This window comes from Bidens hawaiensis, unplaced genomic scaffold, assembly GCF_021521415.1.
Source record: "Bidens hawaiensis isolate Kalapana, Puna unplaced genomic scaffold, B.hawaiensis_p1.1 tig00012057_1, whole genome shotgun sequence".
Taxonomy (NCBI): Eukaryota; Viridiplantae; Streptophyta; class Magnoliopsida; order Asterales; family Asteraceae; genus Bidens; species Bidens hawaiensis.
This window is the reverse complement of record NW_027491968.1, coordinates 170,295-178,827: the sequence shown is the minus strand read 5'-3', so window position 1 is coordinate 178,827 and position 8,533 is coordinate 170,295.

Below are 8,533 nucleotides of genomic sequence, written 5' to 3'. Positions count from 1 at the left end.
ATCGGTATGAACTTTATGAATACATATCTTTCTCTTTTCAACTTCATCCCTTATGTAGTTGAATCTGCGCTCAATGTGCCTCGTTTTCTGATGAGCACGAGGCTCCTTGATCTGTGCAATAGCACCCTCATTGTCACAGAATATTTCTAGGGGCTCCTGAATGGAAGAGACAATCCCTAGATCCATGATGAACTTTTTCATCCATGCAGCCTCTTGGGCTGCCATTGAAGCGGCAATGTACTCAGATTCTGTAGTGGATAACGCGACAACATCCTGCTTCGAACTCTTCCAAGAGACAGCGCCTCCATTCAAAATGAAGACATATCCCGACTGTGACCGAGAATCATCTCGGTCAGTTTGGAAACTCGCATCCACGTAACCCTTTACGACGAGTTCCTCCTCACCAGACCCATATATTAAAAACATATCCTTAGTCCTTCTAAGGTATTTTAATATATTCTTGACAGCCATCCAATGACTGTCACCTGGGTTGTGCTGGTATCTACTCGTTATGCTTAAAGCATACGAGACGTCCGGTCTGGTGCACATCATTGCATACATAATAGATCCTATTGCCGAAGCATAAGGAACATGCTTCATCCTATCCTGCTCTTCCTTAGAGCTAGGACTTTGGGATGAGCTCAACACGGTTCCTCTAGGAATAGGTACCAAACCTTTCTTAGAGTTTTCCATCCTGAACCTTTTCAGGATTTTATCAATGTACGCACTTTGATTGAGTCCGATCAATTTCCTTTGTCTATCCCTATAGACCTTTATTCCCAAGATATATGTCGCTTCTCCAAGATCCTTAATTGAGAAACGACTACTTAACCACGCTTTTACGTTTTCCATACTTGGTATATCATTTCCAAATAAAAGTATATCATCGACATACAAAATAAGGAAAATGATTATACTCCCACTAGCCCATTTATACACACACGCCTCATCACCGTTTTGGACGAAACCAAACGCTTTGATTTCTTCATTAAAACGATGATTCCACATCCGTGATGCTTGTTTCAACCCGTAGATTGATTTCTTTAACTTACAAACTTTATCAGGATTAGATGGATCGACAAAACCTTCAGGCTGAACCATATGGACATCTTCCTCAAGATATCCATTTAGAAAAGCGGTCTTGACATCCATTTGCCATATCTCATAATCAAAATGAGCTGCAATGGCAAATAATATCCTAATCGACTTAAGCATCGCGACCGGCGAGAAGGTTTCATCATAATCAATCCCTTGAGTTTGCGTGAAACCTTTTGCTACAAGTCGTGCTTTGTAAGTATCTAAATTTCCATGCATATCGGTCTTCCTTTTGAAGACCCACTTACATCCAACCAGTTTGGAGTTAAGTGGACGATCAACCAATTCCCAAACTTGATTATCGTGCATGGATTGCATCTCGGCGCTCATGGCTTCAAGCCACTTGTCACAATCAGGTTGTGACATAGCATCTTTGTAGGAGATCGGTTCATCCGAATCGACCAAGTAGCAATCATCCACAAGAAATCCATATTTCTTGGGAGGTCGACTAATCCTATTAGATCTGCGAGCAACGTGTGTATGATCAACCATTTGATCATCTTCAACATCCTCGTGTTGAAAGCTAGTATCGACCAACTGTGTATCATCCAATGATTCTTGAACCTCTTCAAGTTCCACTCTCTTTTCACTAGGTCCTTCCATAAGGAACCTAGTTTCTAAGAAGTATCCTTTGCGTGAAACAAACACCTTTTGTTCACTAGGATCATAGAATATATATCCTATATCATCCTTTGGGTATCCTATGAAGATACACCTGATGGATCGAGCCTCAAGCTTATTTGGGGTGTCACGTTTAACATAAACTATGCATCCCCATACCCTTAAATATGAAAAGGATGGAACTTTTCCATGCCACACTTCATAGGGTATTCGATCCACCTTTTTGGTCGGGGCCATATTCAAAATACGAGCCGCTGTAAGTAGCGCATATCCCCAAAATGATGGCGGTAGTGAGCTTCGTGCCATCATTGATCGAACCATGTCCAACAGTGTTCGATTCCTTCTCTCGGATACTCCGTTATGTTGAGGAGTTCCAGGAGGAGTGAGCTGTGAAATAATTCCACAATCTCTAAGATGACTTTGAAAAGCATCACTTAGGTATTCGCCTCCTCTATCGGAGCGGAGTACCTTGATTGTTCGGTCGAGCTGATTTTGTACTTCATTTTGAAATTCTTTGAACATTTCAAAGGCTTCATGTTTGTGTTTCATTAGATAAACATACCCATATCGACTAAAATCGTCGGTAAAGGTAATGAAGTACCTTTCACTATTCCTACTAGTTGGCTTGAAAGGTCCACATACATCCGTATGTATGATACCTAACAAATCCTTAGCCCTTTCATTTGTACCTTTGAAAGGCTCTTTGGTCATCTTGCCTTGAATACAAGATTCACACTCATCAAACGAACCTAACTCGTTTGTTTTCAAAAGACCTTTCTTTTGGAGAGTATTTATACGATTCTTGTTTATGTGTCCAAGGCGACAATGCCAAATGTAGGAATCACTCAAATCCTTTTTGAGTCTTTTAGTAGAAGTTTGATATAATGAGCTATTTGAGGTATTATCATGAACCAATTCATAAATACCGTTGTTTGGTACAGCTTTAAAATAAAAGATACCATTAGATGATACATGCATTTCTGATCTTACAAATTTAAAGTCAAAATTACATTGTCTAAGAAGGTGCACAGAAATAATGTTCCTAGTCAAACTAGGAGCATACAAAACATTTCTCAAAACAACTTCCAAACCACTTGGAAGCGATAAAGTGAAGTCTCCTCTAGCGACCACGTGCACCCTTGCACCGTTGCCCATGAAAAGATTCACTTCGCCCTTCTTTAAGTCTTCATTCTTTTTGAACCCCTGCAACCAATTGCAAATATGAGTTCCACATCCGGTATCCAATACCCATGTGTTAGAAGAAATAAGATTTAGCTCAACATTAATCATAAAGACATTACCCGAGGTATGCGCCGCATTCCTCTTGTCTTTTAGCTCTTTTAGGTAGACCGGGCAATTGCGTTTCCAGTGTCCGGTCTCCCCACAACCAAAACAAGGATCATCCTTATGACCCCTCGGTTCCATAACCTTTTGTTTCTTTGCCATAACCGGTGATTTGCCCTTACCCTTAAGATGCACAGGAGGACCCTTTCTTTTGGCTACCTTAGCCTTAAGATTGGGTTGAGATCGATTCTTGGATCTACCTTCATTGATCGCAAACATGGGTAAAACCCTTTTGCCCATGCTCGCCTCGGCTGTTTTAAGCATTGAGTGAAGTTCTCCAATGGTTTTGTCCCACCCGTTCATGTTATAATTTAACACGAAAGTGTCGAACCTTTTCGACAAAGAGTTAAGGATCAAATCCGTTGCTAACTCTTTTGAGATGGGACAATTGAGCTTGGCGAGTCGATCAATGTAACTTTTCATCTTAAGTACATAAGTTGAAACTGGTTGATTATCATCCATTCTACATGCATGCAAGGCTCGAACCGTTTCGAACCTTTCAACTCTTGATTGCTTAAGGAACATTTCCTTAAGTTGAGTAATCATGTCGTACGCATTATGGTTTTCGAAATCCTTTTGGATTTCGGGAACCATAGTCGCCAACATGAGGCATGACACTTGAATGGAATCTTCCGTGAGTTTGACCCAATTCATATATTCGACCTCACTTCCCTCTTCCGGTTCTTCGGGGATAGGTGTTTCCAAAACATGATATAATTTTTCTTGTTTTAGAACAATCCTTAAATTTCGGAACCAATCCGAAAAGTTATTGTGGTTAAGACGGTCTTTAGCGAGAATAGATCGGAGAGATACGTTTTGGACGTTAGGGATTATGTTGTCGTCGACGTGTGCGGCCATCTGCAGAATTTTAATTAAGTTCATTTTAGTGTTTTACCTTTTAATTATTAATACCCTTTTTATATATACCAAATATAATTAATAATTAAAATCTAGAATCCAGCGATAAACCCGACTCCGGTTAGGTGACCTTTTTCCCATTGTCGGTTTATCAAGGTAGTTATTCATAACAATTGCAAACCCTTTTGCAACTTCTAGAGTTTATGGGACCGGTTCGAAATCATATTTCGTGTCGGCATGTTTATCCCATCAACACCTATTAGACCCCATGCTTGGGTGACCCTCTTCACATGGTTCTAATTTAAGTCGTCCTACTTGTATCAACTTGTAATATTAACATACAAACGGTTAGGTGACCTTTTTCCCATTTATATGCCAATATTACCTCAACATATTAATTTACTCTACGCGGTTAGGTGACCTTTTTCCCACTAAGAGCTTACTAATATGTTAAGCGTTATACAAAAGGATGGTGTTTTAACTTATTATCCTTAATTTTAAAAGGGAATTTTTAGTTTTAATAATTCTAGTTGTAAAACTTTAAATCATGTTCTAACATGCATTTAGTAACACGATATTTTGAAACCATTTTCAAAATTCTAATTTATAATAAAGCCATTTTATTATGGGCGTGAGACGGCTAGTTAATAAATCCATTTTATTAAACTATGTGTCACGTAATTACCGATAATTATTAGAACCCGTTTTATGCTTTGTTAATTAATTCTATGTGACGAAGTTGATATCCTAATATCTAACAACCACACAATCAAACAATCAATTAACAAGCATACACAATTATACTAGACACGAGCCACTAAATTAGACCACACTTGTTAGCCGAAACAAGTGTGTGTCTTAGGTCCAATCCTAAGGGACACATGACACATGGATGTTGTAGCTCCCACTCGATCCCGCATCCAAATGCTTCGAGCATCTTCTTCAACCCCGTTGTGATCCATTGGGCTTGAACTTGGGCCTTTAGCTTCCATAAGCTTCCATTTGGGCTCAATTGGTGGGCTTAGGTCCTTTTGGGCTTGAATCCCTTTAATGGGCTTGTGAGACCCATTATCACCATACCCGGCCCAATTAGGCCCAAACTTCCAATTTTGCAATCTTCTTTAATTTTACAAAATCAAATGTCCTAATACATTTTTCTATAAAATAAAGATATTACAAATAACCTATTTATTACATACCCATATGAATAAATAATTACAAAATTACAAAATTGCCCCTAATTAATTATTACAAACCGAAACTTGAATAATTAATTACAATCACAACATCAACCATAAACAAACATCCACTTGGTCTACGGCTCAGTCTAGTATTTAACAAACATAACCCTTTATGTCTTAGGAACCCGTTCCAAAAACCCCTTGACTTTATCGGGCCTAGCCCAACCCAATTTGGGCTTGACCTAATAACGAGATTATGGGCTTCGGCCCACATGTGCAAAACACATGGGCTTCGGCCCAATTAAAAAAACTCATGGGCTTCGGCCCATTTAACCAAAAATGGGCTTCGGCCCATTTAGCTTTTTCCCTTTTATATCCGGTTAGCCCAATAACCGTATTCAAGTGGGCTTCGGCCCAAATTCACCCGAATTGGGCTTCGGCCCAAATACTCGGTTTTATTTATTTATTTATTTTTTTTTTTTTTGAACAAAGCCAAAAACAATAACAAGATTAAATACAAAAAAAATCATGCATGTTAATTTTTTTGTATAAAATCTTTCAAGGGGAAAAATATAAAACCGAGAACCCGAAGCTTAGTTTCCCGTATCCCGGCTCTTGATGCCATTTGTTGGGTTTCTATGGAATTTACAAGCTTAGTTAACCATTTAACTAATCACATTAAAGGCGGAAGCGTGAAACTATAAACTAAACATATGTATCCATGTTTAAATATATGTTACAAGTTTATATAAAATGTGTACATGAACAACCTAATTTATTCATGTTATAAGATTACCAATAATCTATTTACTAGAAACCCGAAGCAAGGATCAAATGATACGGAAAAACTAAACTATCAAGCTTGTAAACACTTACATTCTTAACCCTTTAAGAGTTTAGTAGATGGTTGAAGAAGATAATGATGTGAATGCTAGACTTTCAAAGGAAAACCCTCAAACGGAATATACCCCGAGCCTCCAACACACACCGAGCTATGCTAGGAAGCTTGAACACGAAAAACCGAGACCCGAGCCCTTCCTTTTCTTTTGGCCGTGAACTTAAAAGAAAGAAAAGGAAAGAGATCTTTTTATGTTACTTGAAAGTTGTTATATATTTATGGCTTGATCATGATCTTTCCTTTTTATCATAACCCATCATTATGGAAGCATGGTGTTTTGTTTTTCTTATCAAGTATACTTCACCAAATGTATGACATGATTTGATCAAGACATGGGGTGTGGGGCCCACCCTAAAACCGGCCCCAATATATATATATATATATATATTTTTTTTTTTTTTTTATTTATTTTATACTTTATAAAATATATAAACACCCCATCTTTTATAAACCATTTTATAAAAGAATACATAGTTAAATAATCATTCCAATAATAATTATTTGAATAAATAAATTAACCGATTAATTTATTTAACACTTTCAAGTAAATATTCAGAAACCCGATTTTCTGAATGTATCGTGTTCTGTATTTGTCTTATAGATCTTATCTTAACAAATACATAATTGGTGTGTGTCTAACTCGTTATTGGGTATGACCCGACTTGGATCAAACATGACTAGCCACATTAACCTAATTATGTGTCTCGGGCATACGGTATTCCAACACCAAAATATAATCAAACGCATATCTAATACATATTATTATTTACTGGTTAAATAATAAATCAATGTTTGAATATTAATAAGTCTATATTTATTAATAACATTTTGCATGATAGAAAAGAGGATTTAAGATCCATAACTTTGCTAATCTTTTCTCATGAAGTTACTTTGAAATATCTTCTTTACACGTATACGAAAATGCTTGACAAAACTGAATTAAAGAATTTAGATAGCTAATTAGAATATATTTTGTAGTGTACGGGATGAAGTATATATTAACATGAGGGGCACGATTTGAATCGAATTTTCTTACTTGCATGTGACCTAAATATGATAGGATTAGAAGAAGGTGGCCGGTGTGTTCTAATCTAATATATAGCCCTAAGTGGAACTCTAATCATTTTTCTTTCTTTTCTTGTTGTTTATGGGTTTAATTATTAAAAAGGGACATTTATATATTAGGGAAATAAAACCAAATATTCACTCCATCAATATGCCAATTACATTTTTTTAACGAAAAAAACAAACAACTTAATTTGAATAAATGAACGCATTAAAGTGTAAACTCATTTTTCATAAGTTTACATGTAAAAAGCTTATATTCATTTTGTTAAAATTTTAACATTTTTACAGATCGTTTTACACTGTTTGATTGTATTTGAAAAGTATAAGAATATGCACTAGCTTGTATATGCATATAATGTAATAATGTGTGCATAGTTGCATGCATTCGCGTTATCGATCTGTCGTTTTCAATTATGATAGAAAAAGCATAACGTAGACTTGGTTTAATGATTAATTAGCATATATATAATTAACGAAACTATGAAAGGATAGATTCGGTTAACGAATAAGGACTCACTCTATCTGTAAATGAAACCAAATTCAATGGCTGATTACCAAATCTTCCTTGTTTCGCTCAACTTGCAGTTTAATGTCTCAGATTCACTACATAATTAATATCTCAATCTGTAGTTAGATCTTATCATTAATTTCACTTGCTAATGTATTAAAAATAGTAAGGTTTGATATATATATTGCTTGACCGTTAAGTTACAACATATTGTGCGTATGTAAACTCTACCAAGACTGTACATTGAACTGCAATATTTTGTGTATATATATATATATATATATATATATATATATATATATATATATTATTTCAAAAACTTTTGGGTGCATGTATTCAGTGTATACATGTAACCACTACTTGTTCCAAATATAAATTAAAAATCTACACCAGGCAAAAATAATAATAAATTCAAAAGCATATACATAGTACGTTAATGCGAATTATTTTTATATTCTTTGCATATAAACTAACTAAACTGTAACAACTGAAACTGAATATTTAAATACACGTTATATTGTTGGTATATGGGCATTGGGCATATATAATCAGATTTTATAATTTAACAATTCTGCCTATAGAACTAAGCTTGGTGAGACGAGATCCAAAGACTTCCACTTATAAACGGAAAGGTTTTGGATTCAAATCCCTACATATAACAAAAATAGGAGTTTCAAGTTGGATAAGAATTTTTACATCTATGGTGGGTTTCCTTCTGAGTAAAAAATTTGTTTTTTTTTTATTTTTTAATTTAGCGTATGCAAGCTAGATTGTAAAGAAGATATGTTAAAGACATATATTGCTTATGGTATAAGGATGAAGCTTAAAAAAACAATTAATTACTCTTCAATTAATGAATGAATAATGTCTTTCATTCACAAAACATGTTTTGCTATTTAATATATATATATATATATATATATATATATATATATAATTTCATTAATTAAAAGATTTTTA